Source organism: Mauremys reevesii, linkage group 9 (assembly GCF_016161935.1).
Source record: "Mauremys reevesii isolate NIE-2019 linkage group 9, ASM1616193v1, whole genome shotgun sequence".
NCBI classification, from domain to species: Eukaryota; Metazoa; Chordata; order Testudines; family Geoemydidae; genus Mauremys; species Mauremys reevesii.
Genome location: NC_052631.1, coordinates 56,573,368 through 56,594,607, shown reverse-complemented (window position 1 = coordinate 56,594,607; position 21,240 = coordinate 56,573,368). Strand labels below are relative to the sequence as shown.

The 21,240-nt window shown below is 48.4% G+C and overlaps 1 protein-coding gene across 11 annotated transcripts in view; it reads right to left on the bottom strand.

Moving 5' to 3' along the window:
• Window positions 1-21,240, bottom strand: part of ZNF185 (zinc finger protein 185 with LIM domain) — a 139,317-nt gene that overhangs the window by 100,118 nt on the left and 17,959 nt on the right. The window contains exon 1 of one of the 11 annotated variants that reach the window (XM_039486983.1): window positions 4,942-5,038. The exons of the other annotated variants lie outside the window; for them this stretch is intronic. The gene's annotated coding sequence lies outside the window, so the exon portion shown is untranslated. Of the gene's footprint in view, window positions 1-4,941; window positions 5,039-21,240 lie in introns of those variants that run through there. 11 annotated transcript variants of the gene reach the window in all.

Here is a 21,240-nt window from a genome sequence, read left to right as displayed (position 1 = left end):
CTGAAGCCCCCAACAAATGAAGAGCACAAATCATAGCTCAAAGTTTCTTCAGAGATCTGAGTTCAGGATTTAGGGTGAGGTTTTCAAAAGCACTCAGTGTTGACCCATTGGAGTCACTAATTCACTTCAGAAAATCCCAGCTTTGGCCCAGATTCACACTAGAACCAGTTGCTGGGCTAGACTAGAAGTGAGATTTTGTTACATCATTTTTATATTGGCAAAAGCCCTAGTGTAGACGCAGTTACACCAGCTTATGGCAGTATAGCTGGTAAGAGAGCTTTGGCCAGCATGTCTTATTTCATTTGGAAAGTGGTTTAAGCTACATCAGTAACAGCACTCTTTTGCTGGGATAAGCTATGTCTTCACTAGCTAGACCAGCTTACCCTTTCCAGTGTAGACAAGCCTAAAGTCTATTGACACTGCAATTGATAGGGGTGATTCCCAATGCAGCAGACAGATTGGTGTTAGCTCAGCTTGAGCAAGGGGACTAGAACTAGCAATGTGAATGCTACCTCATGGGCAGAGGCTCAGGCTGGCCACCCGAGCTTGGACTTGGGAGGGTGGGCAGACTTGGACTTGAGCAACAATCCTAGCCCTCGCCCATGCCACAATGGCCACATGACTATTGTTAGCATGCTAGCTCCATAGGAACTTGTGCAAATTTGTGTACTCAAGCTGGGACTGAATGTAGTCAAGGAGGCTGAAGCTCTGGGCAAGTCTACACAGTAGAGCACTACATCAGCACAGCTGCACCACTGTAGCACGGGCGGTGAAGATGCACTATGCCAATGGGTGAGTGCTCTCCTGTCGACATAATTACTCCACTTTGGCAAGAAGTGGAAGCTACGTTGCTGGTTGAGTGTTTCCCACCAATATAGCACTGGCGTGAACTGCGCAAAACTTGTGTCACTCAGGAGGGAGGGATGACTTTTTCACACTCCCGAGTGACGTAAGTTAGAGCAACTTAGGCAATGGTGTAGACCTGCCCTCTGAGACCAGCTAGAACGGCTCTCCTCCCTGCCCCACCTTAGGCACATTGTCAGTCACTGCAGTGGAGGCTCAGATTTCTGAACTCAGCAAGGAAGGGAAGGGAAAAACAAATCAGTGCTGAGGTATTTTGTTTGGACTGAACCAAAATCCCAGAGCCGAACACCCCCAGCTCTGGATAAGAAGGATCATTATTTGTTTGTTTGGTGCAGCAAATCCCATGCTCATCTGGTGCTGCAATATTGCCCTCAGCTTTGTGTATGGTTTGTGCCCCCCTGGATTCTGAGCTCATGGTCTGGACACAAAAGTTGTGCTCCAACCAGTGAGGCTCATCTGGCCTGCTAGGCAGTGGTGATGGACGCCTTGCTGATCGTGAGTGCTGGGAGCTGTTTGACCATCTCTGGCTCTCCATAGGCTCTTCTGAAATATCTTCCACAGTCACCTTTCATAACTACTTTTCAACACCAAAACCCTCCTGACTAAGTGAGGAGCAAGAGCAGAGCATGTCCCCTGGCCTCCCTTTTGAGCCACAGACTAGAAATAGTGCCAGCACCAGAGAATTTACAAGAGTTCTTCCAGGGAATTATGGCAGTGTGACCTCTTCTCCCATAATTCTCTTGTGCCACTCCAGGTAGCCTAGAAGAACTTTTGAAATCTCCCAGAAGTTACAGCTTCTGGTGGCAGTACCAGGAAATGTGGGATAGGTACCCAAAAGGCACTGTGACTACAGCTGTGTAAATCGCTGTTAGAGTGGACACAGGGCAAAACTGCAACCATTCTGAACCCAAAACAGCATGGCTTTTGTGGACACATTGACTGCTTTGTGGGTACTTCCAGCAGTGCTGTCCCACAGATTCAATGATGTTGTTAGCTAATGTAGAAAGTTATTAAATTCTCATGCACCTCTTGCTAAAAAAATAGTCACAGGGCAGAATATAAGCATGAATCATGTGGTGAGAATAAACAGTCATAACGTGCAATCAGCCCTGACTTGCTCTTGAATACCTGGTTGTCCAGGATGGACCATGGGAGGCTGAGGAAAATACCATTGCTTAGGTTGTTATGTGGAGAAGGGGATGTCTATTGGCATCATGTTACAGACTGAAGTGGCATCAGGGGAGAGGCTGGGCCTCAAGACAAGTCCAGAGGACAGTGATGGGAGGTGGCTGCTGTGATGGGAAATAGAAAAAAGAAAAGAAGACAAGACATCCACATTACATGAGTCAGAGCAGGGATGGGCAACCTGCAGCCTGTGGGCCACATGCAGGTCACCAGGGTAATCAATGGCGGGCTGCCAGACAGTTCGTTTACATTTGCACAACCTCCCGCAGCTCCCAGTGGCCACGGTTCACCGTTCCCAGCCAATAGGAGCTGCGGGAAGCAGTGCGGGCAGCAGGGACGTGCTGGCCACTGCTTCCTGCAGCTCCCATTGGCCAGGAACAGCAAACTGCGGCCACTGGGAGCTGTGGACGGCCGTGCAAATGTAAACAAACTGTCTGGCAGCCCGTTAGCGGATTACCCTGACGGGCTGCAGCTTTCCCACCACTGAGTCAGAGAAAATATAGCAGCTTCTCTGGAGTATCTTTGTGGCTCTCTACGGGAGGGGAATGCCTGGTAAGTATTTTAGCTCCAAAACCAACTCTTACATTGAGATGTGTCCAGGTACCTATTTTGGAGCCCTTCAGTCTGATCTCCATATTTATAGGGCACAGGAGAGGAAGAACTATTAGCAAGCTGTAAACTGTCCCAGTCAGTTGATCAGTCATCTTGCTATTTGTACTACCTGCTGGCAGGATGAAAGGGTTTTGTGATTTCTGGGGGAGGAGGAGGATAAACAGAACTCTGTAAGAAAGCTACCACAGCCCCAAGTGTGATTCCACAAGGCAGGAGAAAATAATGGCAATGGATCCCATTTATACCATAGTTCACCCAACCCCTCACACAGATAACATCAATTTCAGTTTTATATAGCACTTTGTATCCCATAGCACTTCACAGCCTCTGTAGTACTACCTGTAGCACCACTGAAATGCGGCCACCTTTAGGGTGGGTGTGAAAACAAACCAGCATGCTGCCTCTTGTGTAATGGAAGATGCATTTCCCCATGAGATCACTGACATTCATGCACTGCACACAGGGCGTCACATTTTCAGGTCTTGGCTGAATAACAAGGATCTCTCTTGGCTGAGCCTTCAGATCCTGCCACCCTCTGAAAACTTTGTAGCAGATCTTCCTGGTGTCTATTTTCTAGCTCTAAAGGCTGAGTGCAGTGCGGAGCAGGATGGGAGAGGCTGAGAGAGCCCAACTCCCTGAGGGAGTGTCTATGGAATTCTTCAGGGAACTATGCAAATTGACATGGCCCAGAACATGTTCTCTGCACAAAGAGTCCGCAGAGCCTGCCAAGAAACTCTGCATGCCCTTACCTGTTGCTTCGGCAAAGTTCCTGCTCCTGAGCCTGTTACTTCCTCGACATTTCACCATATCACTTGCTCTTCCACAGCCCCTTTCACCACAATGCACTTTATGTGGATAGAATTCTTAGTTAAATTGCCTTTCAGAGGAGAGAGAGCCCCCACTCCTCCAGCTGACCACAAGTTTTCATTACAGATCCCCAGTAATTGTCATGAGGGGGTATTAATCCCAGTGCCCTGGCTATTTTCCAGGTTGGGTGCCTACACTTGGCCTAACTACAGGTCTTAACTGAGCATTCTGGATTATTTGCCCCATCTTCCTCCCTGCCCCTCTTGATCTCTACTCTGCTGCCAGCCTCACAACCCCCTGCGCTCTTCACCATCTGCCAGGCTTTCCTTCCCCTATTTCCCCTCTACCCCCAGAGTCCCTTCTCCCACTCCCATACCCCTGCCTTTGCACCTCCCAATTAAAATCAACAGCAGCAGCAACAGCAGGTTGCCTGCAAAAAAAACCAAACCCTTGATAACATTTAGGCTGCTGGTATGCAGAGACCACTGACTGTCATGCTGACCACTTTGCTTCCTTGTTTCTTTGTACTCCCTGTCTGCCTCCCTCTAGCTGTCTCTTGTCTTCCATGTAGAGTGTTAGCTCTTGATTCCATTTAGGTGCCTAACTCTCATTACCTTCAAGAATCCAGGCCTTTGGTGCAGGGACTGTCTTTTTTTTGTCTGTACAGCACCTAGCACCATGGGGTCCTGGTCCATGACTGGGCTCCTAGATTCAACACTAATACAAATCAACAGTGACTCAGCATGTGGCTACTACAGCCATGAGGCAAATCTCGTCTGTTATAGCACTTTTTCCTAGCCTTTGTCCATGTTACACTATAAGACAAGCTCTTTGGGAACGGGGTCAAACTATTTTTTCCATTTTCATTGATTGTTTTGTCAAATATTTTCACTTCAGTTGAAAACTGAAAATAAGTCAACTTACAAAGTTTCCTGATTTTGGTTGCTAGAAACTGATTTTATTTTTCAGTTTTTCAATAACCACCCCGCCCCCAAAATTTCAACAACAATGGAAAGGTTTTTAAACACAAAAAATCCACTTAATCAAAAAACTATTTTTGCCTTTTAAAAAAAGTTTAAATGGAAGGTTTTCAGCCAGCGTGAAATGTAAATGCTTCAAAGAAGGAACTGTGTGTGTTCATCCAGGCCCCAGCACAATGGGACCTCAGTCCTCATGTAGCACCCAAAGGCTTGCCCACAATGTAAAGGACATAACAACAGTTCTTCACTTCCTCTATGTCATGTTGCTGAGCTCTGTTATATAGCTGCCATGTTCCACGCCAGAACTGGCTGCACTTCAAGGAGCAGAAATGATCCCTTAATAGCCCTTTCCTATGAAAGGTCCCAGGGTGTAAGACTGAGTGTTTGTGAAGTGCTCAGAGATCCTTAAATTAAGATTCAGTTGAAGTGCAAAATATTGGCATGTGATTCTACTCTGAAAAATAACCTTACAAAAATTGCCCCTTCTACTCACTAGATCTTCTCACTGTGTATATCAAACTCTTCTACAGCTTCTTACTCGTGGTAGACCTGTAGAGCCAGTGGGCTGGAGTCTCTTCCATCTTGGGCAGCAGTGACAGAATGGCTTGTTAAATTCCAATTAGTTACACCTGTGCAAACCTATTGAAGGTAAGGGGGCCCTACAGGTGTCACTGAGACAGGGCATAGTTTGAAGACAGTAAGTAACACAAGTGTCCTTGATAGCATAATTGAGCCTGTAGATACTTTTTTAGATGATTCCTGGAAAGGAAGGCACCCAGTGTGACTCTCCGATCCCAGCGGGAGTTTGCAGGGTCGGCGGTTAGAAAACCATCATTTTACTTGGAAACTGAGCATTTTTCATATGGAGTCAGTAGGAGACAGGAAAAGTGGGATCCCAATTGCCATTTTCATAGTTGCTTATCAAAAAAGTGGAGTCACACTTTAAAAGTAAGCCTCACAACCTGCCTGTGAGCTATCCACATGTTACCAGTGGGGCAACTGAGCACAAACATGTGACATGATGGCCATCCATGTCAGGCAGCAAATCAGTGGCAGAGCTACAAATAGACTTCAGGAGTCCTAAGTCCTCGTCCCTTCCTCTTGCTACAAGACACTGCTCCCATCTTTCATGCTGATCCTACAAATGGAGGCAGATGGCCCTTGGATTAATTATATTTTGCCCTGTAATGCAAGTAAAGATCCTTCTTCATCTTCTTATCTGTAACCCTAGAGAGAACAGGCTAACCAGCTACTGGCAGCATCTGACTGCCCATGCTTCCTGTTTCGTAACAATTTAAACATGTTTTCCATATTGCCAAATCTGTCTTCATAAACTCACATGCCACACTGCTTGTGAAAGAGAACAAACATAAGGGATAATGCAGACTGCTTTTATTCACAGTGCCTAGATTCATTATTGGCCAACTCCTTTCTCATTCTCCTTAAGGGTTTGTTGGAAAGATTACTCAATGGTTTTCTGCGGACAAATCACATGCAATCTCTTGACACAAGCCCATGGCTACCTAAGACTGCAGTTGTCATTATACCAGCTAGAGTGGTCAGTCAGAACTTCCAGGCAACAGTGGGGATAGAATTCATATCTCCTTGCGCCTTCTCATAGGCCCCTCCCTCTTGAGCCAAAGGAGAATCTGCCTTAGCTTTAGAAGCATAGGGTCTATGACACATAAAGCAGTTCAGTTTCTGTCCAGAAGAGGGCTGTGCTACGCTGTATGCACATACACAAACAGACAGTACCCCCCGCCACAAGCCAGTTCATTACAATGGTTTATGGCAAACAGAAACTACAGTTTATATATATACACAAGTTAATGGACCAAAAGCAGTTATTATTCCTCATCAGTTGCTTAAATATGCAGGTATCTTATGCTCTATCCTGTCCACATTTTTCTTTTTCTCCCAGTTCAGTATAGCTACCTCTGTTTTGTGCATCAGCACATTTATACAAAGTAGTGGATACACAGGTCTTAAATTCTTTCTGCCCCAAAGACTGGTTAGAACTTGTTTGGTTCCTAAACACATGCCTGCCATCTTTCCAACGGACCTTGCTTACTAGAGACATTTCTTCTTCAGCAATAAGAACGAATAGGAGGAAAATAAAATCAAGGGAGGCTATCATACCTCAATCGCAGAAAAATAATTTCTTCTTCCCCAGCAAACAGTGCCACACTTTACGTCTTTAAGAGAATCTAGTGGATTCATTGTCCCTTCCAATCAGTGACTACACTTGAAAACATGTGTCCCCTGCTCCCCCACCCTTCCCCTCCACCAATATTGAAAGTGATCCTCTACTAAAGTGAGCAGGGTCAATAGAGTTCAACACCAGTTGTAAGGAAGCATGAGTCACACCCCTTTTAGAACAAAGGGGTCACCCATGCTTTGCTGCATTGAATTCATTTGGCCCTGCCAATGCTAGCTGGACAAACATTTTCAACAATGGTTGAAGCGCTAGATTTCCCCCCTTGCCCAAACAGCAGGATTCTTTAGTATAGACATGCCTGTGACGGCCACTAGATCAAATGCCTTTGGGATTTGGGGGACCGAGAAAAGGGAGTGGGGTTATTTTCATTTAAAGATTATTCCACAATGAGAGCAGAGCTCTGCTTAACCCAATCAGATTCTGTCAAAGTTCTGGCAAAACCATTCTTGTCTGCCATTTCCAAACATGGTTGTAACTAGCCTGAGTTTAACAGGGCTTTAGCTCCAGCATGGACAGGGAATCAAACATGCTAATGGAAACCATGCACCTAATCTCTCCACACCAGCCTCCAGCAGAGACATGGCAAGATTTCCACATAGAGCTGGTAACTGCAAATGGGCAAGAACCAAAATCCTGGATCCAAATGCAACTCATTCAGCATGTGACACAGCCCTCACTCTGCCTGATTCACAGAGCATATGGTCTGCTGCAGCCCCCCAACAGAAGAATTAATCTCTAAACTCAGACTTCACTCCGAAAACAAGTGCCTATGAAAGATTCTCAGCATTGGATGAAGAGACTATCACCAAGAAGAGACCCAAGAAGTCACCGGCCAGCAGCTCATCTCCACTAGAAATAGAAGGAAGCACTGGACATATTTGGGGCAGGTACACTGGATGCCAACACACAGATTCCCACATGAAGCTGTCAAGTGGAAACTGGCTGGTGTGAGGAAATGAGGACATGGTACACCCAAGAGAAAGCTTAAGAACATGGCAAGCAGGGTAGAATAGATGGAAGCAGCAGCAAGCGACAGAGAGGGAAGGAAGATACTAGTTTTTGCCTTATGGTCCAACATTGGTACAAGAAGAATGTAATAAAAATCAGGCTTCACTGATTGAATCCCCAGCAGTGCTGAACATAAGGATTGTTACACAAACACCTCTGAAATGTAATGGCTGTATAGCTCAAAATCTGAAGCCAAACTCTCATAGGTAGATAGAGCTAAACTTTGCAAATAGCCTCATGCAAAAGCCTGCAGCTGCTGAACATTTCCAGACATGGTTTTGAAATCCTGATCCAAATTTTGCAGCTTAGATCCTTTTGTGTTTGCCACCAAAAGGATTCAGCAAACTGGTCATGTTACAAAAGTATTTGGCTGTAACCCCAGTGAGGAATAGCTCCACACAAGGTCAAAAGCACTGCCACATAAAAGGACTTAAAATGAAGTGCGTGGAATAAAAGAACAATACCTAGCTCTTATATAGCACTTTTTGTCCATAGATCTCAAAGCACTTCACAATGGAAGTCCCTATTTTCCTTATTTTTCAGATGGGGAAACTGAGGCATAGAGAAGGAAGTGATTGGCCTGAAGTCACCCAGCAAAGTAGTAGCAGAGCTGGAAACTGAACTCAGGCCTCTTGCAGCCCAGTCCAGTGCCCTAGTGAGTTGGGTGCGTAGGGTGGGTGCCTCTGATTTACTGAGCAGGTCAAAATAACTCCTGTGAAATATCTATGGAGGGGCCTTCAGTAAGCTGTGCTTTTTGATCAGTGACTGAGAACCTGATTCCCATCGCCCTTGCATTGGTGTAATCTCATTAACGTCAATGATGGTAACTCTTGATTTACCCCACTGAAAGGAGAGAAATATCAGGGCCACAGGCACTTTCCAAGACTGAACTAAAAGGAAGTTAAAGAACAGGCCCAGCACACAACTCGGGACTGTGCAGCTACCTGCTAAAACACATCTGAGTCATTGTTCTGAAAAACTGCCCTTTCCAACACTGGCACCTGCCATGGTAAGACAACGCCTCCCCAGAGAGCTTTAGGGACAGTGCAGTACTTGTCTCTGTCAGAAAAGCACAGCTAATTATTTTTGCTCAGAGCCAACTCAATGCCCTGCGCAAAGGTGGCTTTAAGAGGATGTCACAGGTGCTTCTTTAGCTACCCAGTGTGCCGCACTGCCTAGCCTGTTTCCATGGTCCCTCAGTCCAGGGCCGTCCTTAAGCATATGCAGCATATGCAGCTGGGTCAGGCACCCAAAAATTTGGGGCAGCACCGGGACCATTGGCGTCGACTTCTCATCTTGCCAGGGGGTGCTCGACCTGCCCACCTCCATTCCTCGCCCCACACCCACTTCACCCAAGTCCCTGCCCCGCCTCTTCCTGCCCTTGCTCCACCCCCACCCCACCTCCTCCTCCGAGAGACGGGGGAGCTTGACACCAGTGGGTGCTCCACACCCATTAAATTTTCCCTGTGGGTGCTCCAGCCCCAGAGCACCCACCCACGGAGTCCACGCCTATGACCAGGCCAGTAAAAGCAGTTTGGCTCCCGCACACCCAGCACACGCTGCAGTCTCCTTACTAGGCAGAAGGCTGGGGCCGTATTCACAGACCCGAATGCGCATGAGGGAGAGGGTATGAGGGTCTGTGGGGAACTGTGGATCTCCGCCAGGGAGCTTGGTATCCTCTTTGCTGCCTTGTCCCTTCCCTAGGGCTGTGAGCCCGGGCTGCTGCTCGGTGTGTGTCAGCAATGGGGGGGTCTGCAGATGGGGGTGGTGGTTGTGCCCCAAGTCGGGCATAGGGGCACCTTTAATAGTACTGCTTAGGGCCCCATAAATCCTAAGGATTGCCCTGCCTCAATCAAAAACACACCAGGTTGTTGCCCTTTCACCACTTGCACATTTATTCCTCAGCTCTCTCACAAACAGAACAAGATATTGTAGCAGGAGCCTTCCATGTTGTACCCTTCCCTCAACTTCCTGTCTTCCCCTTACATCCTTCCAATTACAGCTATCATATCATTAACCCAGCTATTACCACCCAAGTGTCCTAATCCCCCAGTAGAAAGTGATTAACTGCTGCCAGCTGAGCCTGCAGCCTTTTCTGTGCTGCAGCAACTCTAGGGATCAGGGTGCTGCTGCTAGTGCTCTGTCCTGGAGACCATGTAACACAGCATGGCATTGCCTCAGCATCTGGGCTGGGGTGGGGGTTCATACCCCTCTCTACTACAAACCTGTCCTTTATGATGCTGTTGACATGGCCTGGCTGGTGCCCATTTTGGTATGGTAATTCTCTCTGAAAGGCAGAAATGAGGTAGAGGCCTGACTAGCTCTGGGAAGGGTAGTGGAGCCGTTTTCTTCTCAGTCACCGCTCAGGTCCCATAGCTGAGGAGACATATGCATGCTAGCTCTGAGTGAGCTACCACACTGAAAACAGAACATAACTACAGCTGTGCAAATAGCAGCAAGGGCTAGCTGCCCGGAGCCTGAGCCCATAGGTCGGTACTCAGGGTGGCCAGCCCCTCTCGCTGTGGCTACATTTCTATTTTTAGGATGCTAGTGCTTCTGTCTCCTTGAGCTGTAATTTATACCTTCCAGTTCTAGTGTAGACAAAAGAGAACAACAGCCTCTCTCAACTAGAACTTAAACTAGTTGCTCTAAAAGGTTGGTTCAGCCTGAGCTTAACCACAAGGCTTAGGGACAAAGTGTGAGTCCATCAAAAGTGAGCTGTCCTAGTTAGTATTTCCACCCTGGGACCTAGGCTGGATGCCTTGAGCACATCTTTTCACAGAGTGCTGCAGAAGTACCTACTTCACCTAGCTGACCTCAGCTCTGCTCCCCTCCTGGACAAGTTTCCCTGCCACACTCTGCACTTCAGCCAAACAGCGGGCATCTTTCCCTTGCTCCTGAAGTGTTAACCCTCTCTTTTCTGAATGGAATCAATGCATCTTGGCATTGTCCCCAACATGAATCCAGCCTAGGCTAATAGTGACCAAAAACTGATTACAGTTCAGGGTCTTCTATGGACTGAGATGATGGCAAGGGCAAGTCATGCCTGAGTAACCTAATTGCCTTCTATGATGAGATAACTGGCTCTGTGGATGAGGGGAAAGCAGTGGATGTGCTATTTCTGGACTTTAGCAAAGCTTTTGATACAGTCTCCCACAGTATTCTTGCCAGCAAGTTAAAGAAGTCTGGGCTGGATGAATGGACGGTAAGGTGGATAGAAAACTGGCTAGATGGTCGGGCTTAACGGGTAGTGATCAATGGTTCCATGTCTAGTTGGCAGCCGGTATCAAGTGGAGTGCCCCAAGGGTCGGTGCTGGGGCCGGTTTTATTCAATATCTTCATTAATGATCTGGAGGATGGTGTGGACTGCACCCTTAGCAAGTTTGCAGATGACACTAAACTGGGAGGAGTGGTTGATACGCTGGAGGGTAGGGCTAGGATACAGAGGGACCTAGACAAATTAGAGGATTGGGCCAAAAGAAATATGATGAGGTTCAACAAGGACAAGTGCAGAGTCCTGCACTTAGGACAGAAGAATCCCATGCACTGCTACAGACTAGGGACCGAATGGCTGGGCAGCAGTTCTGCAGAAAAGGACCTAGGGGTTACGGTGGACGAAAAGCTGAATATGAGTCAACAGTGTGCCCTTGTTGCCAAGAAGGCTAATGGCATTTTGGGTTGTATAAGTAGGGGCATTTCCAGCAGATCAAGGGATGTGATCATTCCCCTCTATTCAGCACTGGTGAGGCCTCATTTGGAGTACTGTGTCCAGTTTTGGGCCCCACACTACAAGAAGGATGTGGATAAATTGGAGAGAGTCCAGCGGAAGGCAACAAAAATGATTAGGGGGCTGGAGCACATGACTTATGAGGAGAGGCTGAGGGAACTGGGATTGTTTAGTCTGCAGAAGAGAAGAACGAGGGGGGATTTGATAGCTGCTTTCAACTACCTGAAAGGGGGTTCCAAAGAGGATGGATCTAGACTGTTCTCAGTGGTAGAAGATGACAGAACAAGGAGTAATGGTTTCAAGTTGCAGAGGGGGAGGTTTAGGTTGGACATTAGGAAAAACTTTTTCACTAGTAGGGTGGTGAAGAACTGGAATGGGTTACCTAGGGAGGTGGTGGAATCTCCTTCCTTAGAGGTTTTTAAGGTCAGGCTTGACAAAGCCCTGGCTGGGATGATTTAGTTGGGTTTGGTCCTGCTTTGAGCAGGGGGTTGGACTAGATGACCTCCTGAGGTCCCTTCCAACCCTGAGATTCTATGATTCTATGGCCCCTCTCCAGTTCCTAATAGACAAGTGGTGTCTCAGCAGCACTCAGCAGCAGTCTATCTATGCCATTGGTAAAATTCACATTGGTTTCACCAGAAGCAGAGTTAGGCCAATGCTGAGCACTTTTGAAAATCCACCTACAGTGTCTACATCACAAAATGCATGCTCACATCTGGCCAGGAACTGAGCTGACTGTGCTCATCTGAACAGGTCACCAACTACCAGGTGACTAGGATAAATAGGAGACTTCACTCTCCAAAGCTATCCAGCTGGCACCTTTCACTTGGAGTGGAAGGTGCTGTCTGGGGTTCTCTGCTCAGTGCCCCCCTCTGGTTCCCTTGTTTTAATCCTGTGATGCTCACTCTCATCTAGACTTTCTACATTTGTAGTCCTCCGTAATCTGGTGCAACCCTCCCATTCCTCACTGCTTAAAATCCCTCATTCTGTTCAGTATCATGGAGCAAAACTTGTGAGTCTCTGTTCTAGACACCATCACTCTCAGATGAAAATAGCACACACAGGACGCACAACCACAAGGTTTATGTTTGGGACTTTGGGCAATCAGTACAACAGAGGCAGCAGTTGCAGCAAGAAAGTTTAGGATTGGTAGTGAATCAAAAGTGTAATGGATCATATTTTAAGCCAATATCCGCATGCAGAGTCATTGGGCCCATTTCTTAAAACCACTGTGGATACATAACAATGAAGCAATCTACACATCCTTGGTTCAGACAAGATACAATCAGCAAGAGAGAAACTTCTGCCTGAGCAATTTAACAGCATATATCAGACTCAGCCCTTGTGAAAAGAACTGAGTAGTTAAAGAAACAGATGGGAAAGGGGGACAGCCAAGGAAAGGAAGTTCTGCAGCTAGTGGCCCGAGCATGTTTTCATTACATACCCCCTGACTCATTTCTGCCACCCGACCTTGTCCCTGCCTCTGGTCACTGTACGTTACCTGTGCTCTGTGCCCAATCCACCGAGGACAGGAGTCAGTAACAGTTATAACCTAGGGAACTTTATTCCCTTGGGCTTTTAGCTTTGGAGGTCCCTAGTTCAATGCCTGGTGTCAGCCAAGATGGCAACCGTTAGAACAGCAAAGCAATCTGGGGAGGTAGCATTCTTGTAAAGCACTTCCATTTAAATGCTTGGCACAAGCTGAGCTATCCAGGCTAATGTTATAAGCGGCGGCAGAGTGGAGAACCCCATTTAACATAAAACCCATGTTGGAAAGCAGAAGCTCCAAACCTCTGAACTGTGTGTTTTGGACAAATGACCAATATGGACTAGATGGAAGCCATCAAATTCATTTTACCTGTGATTCAAAATCCAGCTCTGAAGCCAGGTCTCTAGAAGCACAACTGTATGGTGCCACCCAATCTCTTTGTCATATTGACGCTAGGGGTTGTTTTCAAATGTGAGCTCCTAACAGGTCACTGAGATCAAACATTAATATATCCCAGTCAGCACATAGACATATAAAATGGGCATTTACTCAGCTAAGATATTATGGACACACCATCCGAAGTTTGCCAGTTTCTACTGCGAACAGCCAACCATGGAATATGAATGTTCTGTTTAAGAAGACAATATGCGTCTCCTGCTAGGAGCCAACTCTGGGGAAAAAATGGTGGGTGCAAACAGAAAAGAAAATACACAGATAAAAATTGAGGCTTCCAACAGGAGTGGGAGAATAAGTACTTTTTTGTTGAATGTAAATGGTAAGGCCATGTGTCTTCTTTGCCAGACATATATCTCGCAGTTCAAATCTTCAAACTTGCAGCATCATTTCGCTTCTAGCCATGCACATATGGATCAAGAATTCCCACAATGTTCTGAACTCCACACTTTAAAACTGAAAACTTTGAAAAAAACAAACATATGTAGAAGCCCAGTTCTTCATGAGATTTGCCAACTGATCGCAGACTGTAACGTTAGCCTCCTATTATGGGGCCTGGCACATAGCCCATGTGAAAAAGCCCTACTCTGAAGGAGAGCCTATAAAAACGTGCCTCACTAATGTGATTTCAATCCTGTCACCAGAGAACGAGAATCTATAGAGGAAAATTTCTGGCCTGAAACAATAGAATGCAAAATCTCCGACCTGAACAGATGCAGCAGAACTCCTAAAATGGAGCACACCTAGGTATGTGAGTGTGATTAAAGATCTTAAGGACAGTTTTGAGGAAAGATTCCAAGATCAGCAGCAGAAAAGACCTCAGATCAGCTTTCTGATTGACCTTTTTAGTGCTGAAGCCAATTGTCTGAAGCCCCCTTTAGTCACTGATGAAGCAACATCCCAGATGGAAATAATAGAACTTTTGGAAGATGACAGATTGAAATCTGTTCAGAAGACAGAGAGGACCCTCACTTTCTGGAAATCTGTACCAAAGGATAAATACCCCAAATTAGAAGTGCAGCCTTAAAATTAATCTTGATGTTTGCCTCAACCTATCTTTGTGAGTCTGTTTTCTCAACACTCAAATGTGAAATCCAAGTGTAAGCGGGGGAATGGTCCCGCTATTGTGGGGAACTTTCCTGACTTCTGCACTACCCCAGTGAAGTGGGCTAGCGAAAGGATCTGAGTCCTCGCTCCCACTTCCTTTACCCAGAGGCCTCCCTGCCCTCGAGGACTCCCCTTCCACTCTCCTGTCTGGCAAAGTCCTCGTAACCCTGACAAGGCTGGGCCCAGGATTCCTGGGGGGCTCGACCCCCAACCCTGCTGTGGTCACCTAGGACAGGGGCTAGGGTGTCCCCACTCCGGGGTACCCTCTCTGCACTGGGCACCTCCCTGACCCACTGATTATTCCATACAATTTAAAGCAAATACAAGTTGTTTAATTAACAATTCATTTTAAAAAAGAATAAGGAAAAATGGGAAAGGTTACAGGAAAACACATCACCCTGCTCTGTGGCAGGGAACACCACAAACAGTGTATCAGGACATCAAGGCAGTTCACAGTTTGTTCCTTGTAGGTCCCAGGCCTCCGTCTCAAGCCCTGGCTGTGCTGCAGAGATGCTGCGGGTTGGACACTTGCAATGGTGGTGGCCCCACATCACCGGGCTTTGGGTGGTAGGACCCTTCTTCCCAGCATCAGCCCCCCATCAGGTTAAGAACCCCCTCCCAGCCTGGCTTGCAAGGACCCTTGGCTGGGGGTGTCTTTCTGTACTGGGCCCTTTGCCCAAAGTCCCCCACTTGGCTGGCCCCAACTGCTCACCACACCTGGCTCTGTGGCTGCAGCTCTGCTCCCAGCACAGGATCTGCTCTCCCTGGGCTGGGTCTCTTGCTCTGTGGCTGCAGCTCTGCTCCCAGCACAGGATCTGCTCTCCCTGGGCTGGGTCTCTTGCTCTGTGGCTGCAGCTCTGCTCCCAGCACAGGATCTGCTCTCCCTGGGCTGGGTCTCTTGCTGTGGCTGCAGCTCTGCTCCCAGCACAGGATCTGCTCTCTCTGGGCTGTCTCGGGCTCTGTGGCTGCAGCTCTGGCCCCTCTGGATCTGGCACGGCTCTGTTCTCCAGCTCAGCTTGGGCCCCTGCTTTCTCCTTACCTCGGCCCCACTCTGTCTGACCCAGGCAATTTCAGCTCACATGGAGGACGGGACCCCCCTGGCCTCCTGACTCCCTGATTAGCCTGCCCTCCCTGTCAATCAGGCTGACCTGGAGCGTTGGCCTCTCGCCATTGTTCCTGGGGACCGTCAGTCTCAGGGTCTTGATTTACCATCGACCCTTCCCCTTTTAGTACTGGGAGCTAGCCAACCAAAACACCCCCACTGAATGTTAGTAAGGGGACAACCCCTTACACAAGCACTGATCCGTTTGGACAGACAGCCACTTAAGAGAACTGCTCCGTGTGAGCACAACTGAACACAAACCAAACTTCAATGGAATTGTTAAAAGCAAAGATTGCCAGAAGTTTCACTAAGTAAAAGATTAAGTTGTTATTATCGTTAACTATACATTATAAATGTATAATAAATATACATTATCAACTTATACAATGATTATGAGTGTGTATATATATATATATATATATATATATATATATACACACACTGTGGCTCTTTGGCAGGGGTGAAAGTAACTTACAGGATTTACCGGTAATGCCGGAGTCCTGAGGAGGGCGTGGCCTCATCTGGAAGAGGTGTGGCCTCATCCAGAAGAGGCGTGGCCTCTCAAGATATAAAGGCCCTGGGGCACTAGCTGTGGCTGGGAGACCCAGGGCCTTTAAATCAACCAGAGGCTCCCAGCTGAAGATGTGGCTGGGAGCCCCCTGGGCTCAGGGGCAAATTAAAGGGCCCAGAGCTCCTGCCACTGAGGGGAGCTGGGAGCCCTTTAAATCCTGGCCCCAGCCCGGCCGCCAGAGCCGTGGCCGGGATTCAAAGGGCTCTGGGCTGCCCGCAGAGGGCTGCCTGCAGCGGCTGGGAGCTTTGAGCCCTTTAAATCCCGGCCCCTGCCTGGCTGCCGGAGCCACATTCGGGATTCAAAGGGCTCTGGGCTGCCCGCAGCGGCGGGGAGCTCTGAGCTCTTTAAATCTCAGCCGCAGCTGGGATTGAAAGGGCTCTGGGCTGCCCGCGGCTTTCAATCCCCGCCATGGAAGCCGGTGCGGTCCAGCATGGTGTACTGGCTCTTGCCGGTACACCGGACCGGACCGGACCGGACCAGCTTACTTTCACCTCTGGTCTTTGGCAATGTACATTGGTAAATTCTGGCTCCTTCTCAGGCTCAGGTTGGCCACCCCTGTTCTAGAGTGACCAGGTGTTTGGTTTTTGACCAGAACACCTGGTCAAAAAGTTACCCTGGCAGCTCTGGCCAGCACTACTGACCGAGCCATAAAAGTCCAGTTGGCAGTGCTGCGGGACTAAGGCAAGCTAGTCCCTACCTGCACTGCACCCTGGAAGTGGCCAACAGGTCTGGCTCCTAGGCAGGGGGGCCATGGAGCTCCGCACGCTGCCCACCCCCCAAGCACCAGCTCTGTACTCCCATTGGCCGGGCGGTGCCTGCGGGCAAGAGCAGCGTGCAGAGCCATGTGCGTGCCTCTGCCTAGGAGCCAGACCTGCTGCTGGCTGCTTCCGGGGAGCAGCCCAGTCTCTGGTGCCAGGACAGGCAGGAAGTCTGCCTTAGCACCACTGCTGCGCCTCTGACCAGGAGCTGCCAGAGGTAAGCCCATGCCCCAACCCTGAGCCCCACCCCCAGAGCCCGCACCTCCAGCCCAGAGCCCGTACCCCCTCCCACATCCCAACCGCCTGCCTCAACCCACAGCCCCCTCCCACATTCTGAATACCTCGGTCCCACCCTCCAGCCTGGATCCTCCTTCTGCACCCTAAACCCCTCATCCCCAGCCCCACCCCAAAGCCAGCACTCCCAGCCCAGAGCCCTAACCCCCTTCTACTCCCCAACCCCCTGCCTCAACCCACAGCTCTCTCCCGCACTCCAAATCCCTTGGCCTCACCCCTCAGCCTGAAGACCCCTCCTGCACCCCAAAGCAGTCATCCTGGCCCCACCCCAGAGCCCACACCCCCCTCCCACATTCTGAATCCCTTGCCCCCCCCAGCCTGGAGCCCCCTTCTGCACCCTAAACCCCTCATCCCCAGCCCCATCCCAGAGCCTGTGCCCCCAGAGCCCTAACCCCGTCCCACACCCCAACTCACAGCCCCAGCCCAGAGCCCCCTCCCACACCCTGAATCCCTCATCCCCAGCCCCACCCCAGAGCCAGCACTCCCAGCCCAGAGCCTTAACCCCCTCCCACTCCCCAACCCCCTGCCTCAACCCACAGCTCTCTCCCGCACTCCAAATCCCTTGGCCTCACCCCTCAGCCTGAAGACCCCTCCTGCACCCCAAAGCAGTCATCCTTGGCTCCACCCCAGAGCCTGTGCCTCCAGAGCCCTAATCCCGTCCCGCACCCTAACTCTCTGCCCCAGCCCAGAGCCCCCTCCTGCACCCTGAAGCCCTCATTTCTAGCCTCACGCTGGAGCCCGCACCACCAGTTAGAGTCCTCATCCCCTCCCACACCCCCACCCTCTGCCCGAGCTCAGTGGGGGAGAGTGAGCCACCAAGGGAGGGTGAATGTAGTGAGTGGGGTTGGGGGGGCTCAGGGAAGGGGAAGGGCTAGGGTGTTCAGTTTTGTGTGATTAGAAAGTTGGCCACCCTACCTATCTCCAGTAGCTAATGTGTTACCCGATAAGTGTTAGCACTGGCTGCCTTGACCAAACTGAACACTTGCTACTTAGTTCAGTCCTCTAACTTGTTTCCCAACACCTGGGAGCCCATCCCCCATTGGTGACCTCCTTCCAGCACTTTCCCCTATGCTGAAAACATTAATTCCGGACATCCCTGCCAGATGAATAAATGGAATTCTGTGCCATTATATAAAATGGTGGTTTGAAAACTGTTGTTTAGATTTTAACCTCCAGGGTGTGTTGGTCTGAAGGCAAAGAATCGTTTCAACCCTTCCTCTGGTCCTGGTTGCTGCAGCGATCAGGGTTCAGTTTAATTTTGTAAGTGATTTGCTTAGCTGGTTCCAGAGACTGGTAATGGGAGATGAAACCTTTCCCCTCTTCAGCACCCTTTCAAATCCAGCTCAGGGCAACAGAGAAATGGAATGAAATGAGTTTGAGTACTTAGTTCAGTTGCTTGTGAACAGATGTTCACATCACAAAGCCCACCAACATGGGCTGCTGCAGCAGAAGAGCTAAAGGAGGAATAGGTCCCACAAATGAACTTCTGTCTCAACTGGGGTGGAGGTGGGCTCTACAGGTGATGGTTGAGACACATGGGTGAGACAGGGTGTAGGGGTGAAGACTGCCCTGCCTTCCTGCCTGTGTAGTACCCAGGCTTGCAACCAAACAGATGCTTAGCTGGCTTGAGACATTTACTGGTTTTGCTAGTTTCTGATCCTGTCAGTGCCAGAGACACAATCCCAGACTTGGGATGAGCCAGAGTGGCAAATCTATATGAAGTTCTATGGCATCAGCATCTCAGGATCAACCCAGAGCAGACAAAGGCTTGCACAGAACTGCCTTCTGAGCACCAGTCAGTGTTTTGTATTATAACACAAAAGAGTGGGCAAAATCCCAACCTAAGAACCCTTCCAGGAGATGGGTGCTACGAGTTCTGACATTTTTGTTGTTGACAATCACAGAGTTAAAGCGTTAACAAAGGAAACATTTCCTTGACCCCCTCTCCCCTTTCCGCATGTGTAATATTATTGCACATATAATCAACAGCATGTGGGGTCACTAACCGGACTGGGACCCTATTGTGCTATACAAACAGAAATTGATAGTCCCATATCCAGTGAGCTTACTATTATCACCATACACATTTCTAAAACACATTTCACAACACTGTGCCCACCATTTAATTAATTATTATTAAAGTACTTCCTTTATTTTAAAAAGGAGAGCAATGGTCTCCATACCCACATAAACTTCAGCTTGAGCCCTGACCGCAATATAAAAAAAGAAAAGTAAAGACACCATTTTCCCTAGAGTCAAGGGTTCAGCCAAGCCTTATGTTCACATTACAGCCATCTCATCGATGAAGCATCATGAACAGCTCGATTTTCAACTGAAAATGTTCAACTTTTGCAATGGAAAACAGCTTTCTTTTTAACAAAATGGAATTTTTTTGTCAAAAAAATCCATTTTTGTCAAAATTTTTCAGGGTTTCATAAAAAAAAAGACATGAAAATTTGTTAAAAACTGAACAAAAAATTGGGTTTCAGATTTTTGGGATTTTTTTTTTAAATGAAAAACCATAATTTTTGAGGACACATTTGACAAGCTTAATTTTCATTTAGTTGTTTTGCAGGCATAAAAAATAAACTCAACTAATACTCCTGAGCTGTTCTCCTCAGGAGCCTTTTGCCTTTGGAGAGCTAGGTCTGCATGTTGCCTTGGCTCACAAGTGAAATGAGCTGGGCACGGCTGCATCACAGTTCTTAGCCACCACATCACTTGCTGAGATAGCCAAGTCTTTGTTAGGCAGAGACCTAGAACTAGACTAGCAGGTGGGGTGGAAAGGATGTACCAGGATTTGAGGTGCAGTGGAGAAGTTAGGGTTGACAGAGGTGCCTGCCTACACTAGACCGGCCCTACCCGTACTGTCAGTCCCATACCTCCCTTCCAAAAGCATTAATTTACATACTAATTCAGAGATAAGCAAACAAGCCTCTGCAGGAGAAAGGGTTTGCCAGAAGTTTCATAAGCCTCCTAGCCCTCCATCACCACTCTCTTGCTCTCCAGCCCATCAAGTTAATACATACAAAGGGGAGACCAGTTCTTACTCAGTATATAATGATCTTAGGTAGAACAGTGGCTTCAGAGAGGTTGGTAGGAAGGAATGCTGCGGTCAGACAAGGCTAAAGCCTGGTCTACACTACGCGTTTAAACCGGTTTTAGGAGCATTAAACCGATTTAACGCCACACCCGTCCACACTAAGAGGCCCTTTATATCGGTATAAAGGGCTCTTTAAACCGGTTTCTGTACTCCTCCCTAACGAGAGGAGTAGCGCTAATATCGGTATTACCATATCGGATTAGGGTTAGTGTGGCCGCAGATCGACGGTATTGGCCTCCGGGCGGTATCCCACAGTGCACCACTGACCGCTCTGGACAGTAATCTGAACTCGGATGCAGTGGCCAGCTAGACAGGAAAAGCCCCGTGAACTTTTGAATATTTCCTGTTTGCCCAGCGTGGAGCTCCGATCAGCACGTGTGGCGATGCAGTTAAAAATCAAAATAAAGAAAGAGCTCCCGCATGGACCATGCGGACGTGATCGCTGTAAGGGCAGGCAAATCTGTTCTATCAGCGCTCCGTTACAGAAGACGAATTAAAAAACATTTTTAAAAAATCTCCAGACAGACGCCATAGCAGGGACTCAGCGCACTGCTGCGTGACAAGCGTAACGGAAAGCCAAGGAATCAAATGGACGCTCATGGACTGGAGGACTCAAGCTATCCCACAGTTCCTGCAGTCTCTCTGAAAAGCATTTGCATTCTTGGCTGAGCTCCAAATGCTTCTAGGGTCAAACACAGTGTCCGCGGTGGGTCAGGGCATAGCTCGGCAATTTACGCACCCCCCCACCCACCCCCAGAAGTGAAAGGGAAAACAATCCTCTCTTGACTCTTTTACATGTCACCCTATCTTTACTGAATGCTGCAGATAGAGGCGATGCTGCAGCACTCAACACCAACATCCTTCCTCCCCCTCCGCCATGGGTGGCTGATGGTGCAAAACGACTGGTACCCGTCCTCATCATCAGCCTATTGGCACATGGGGCAGTGCAAAAGGGCTGGTAA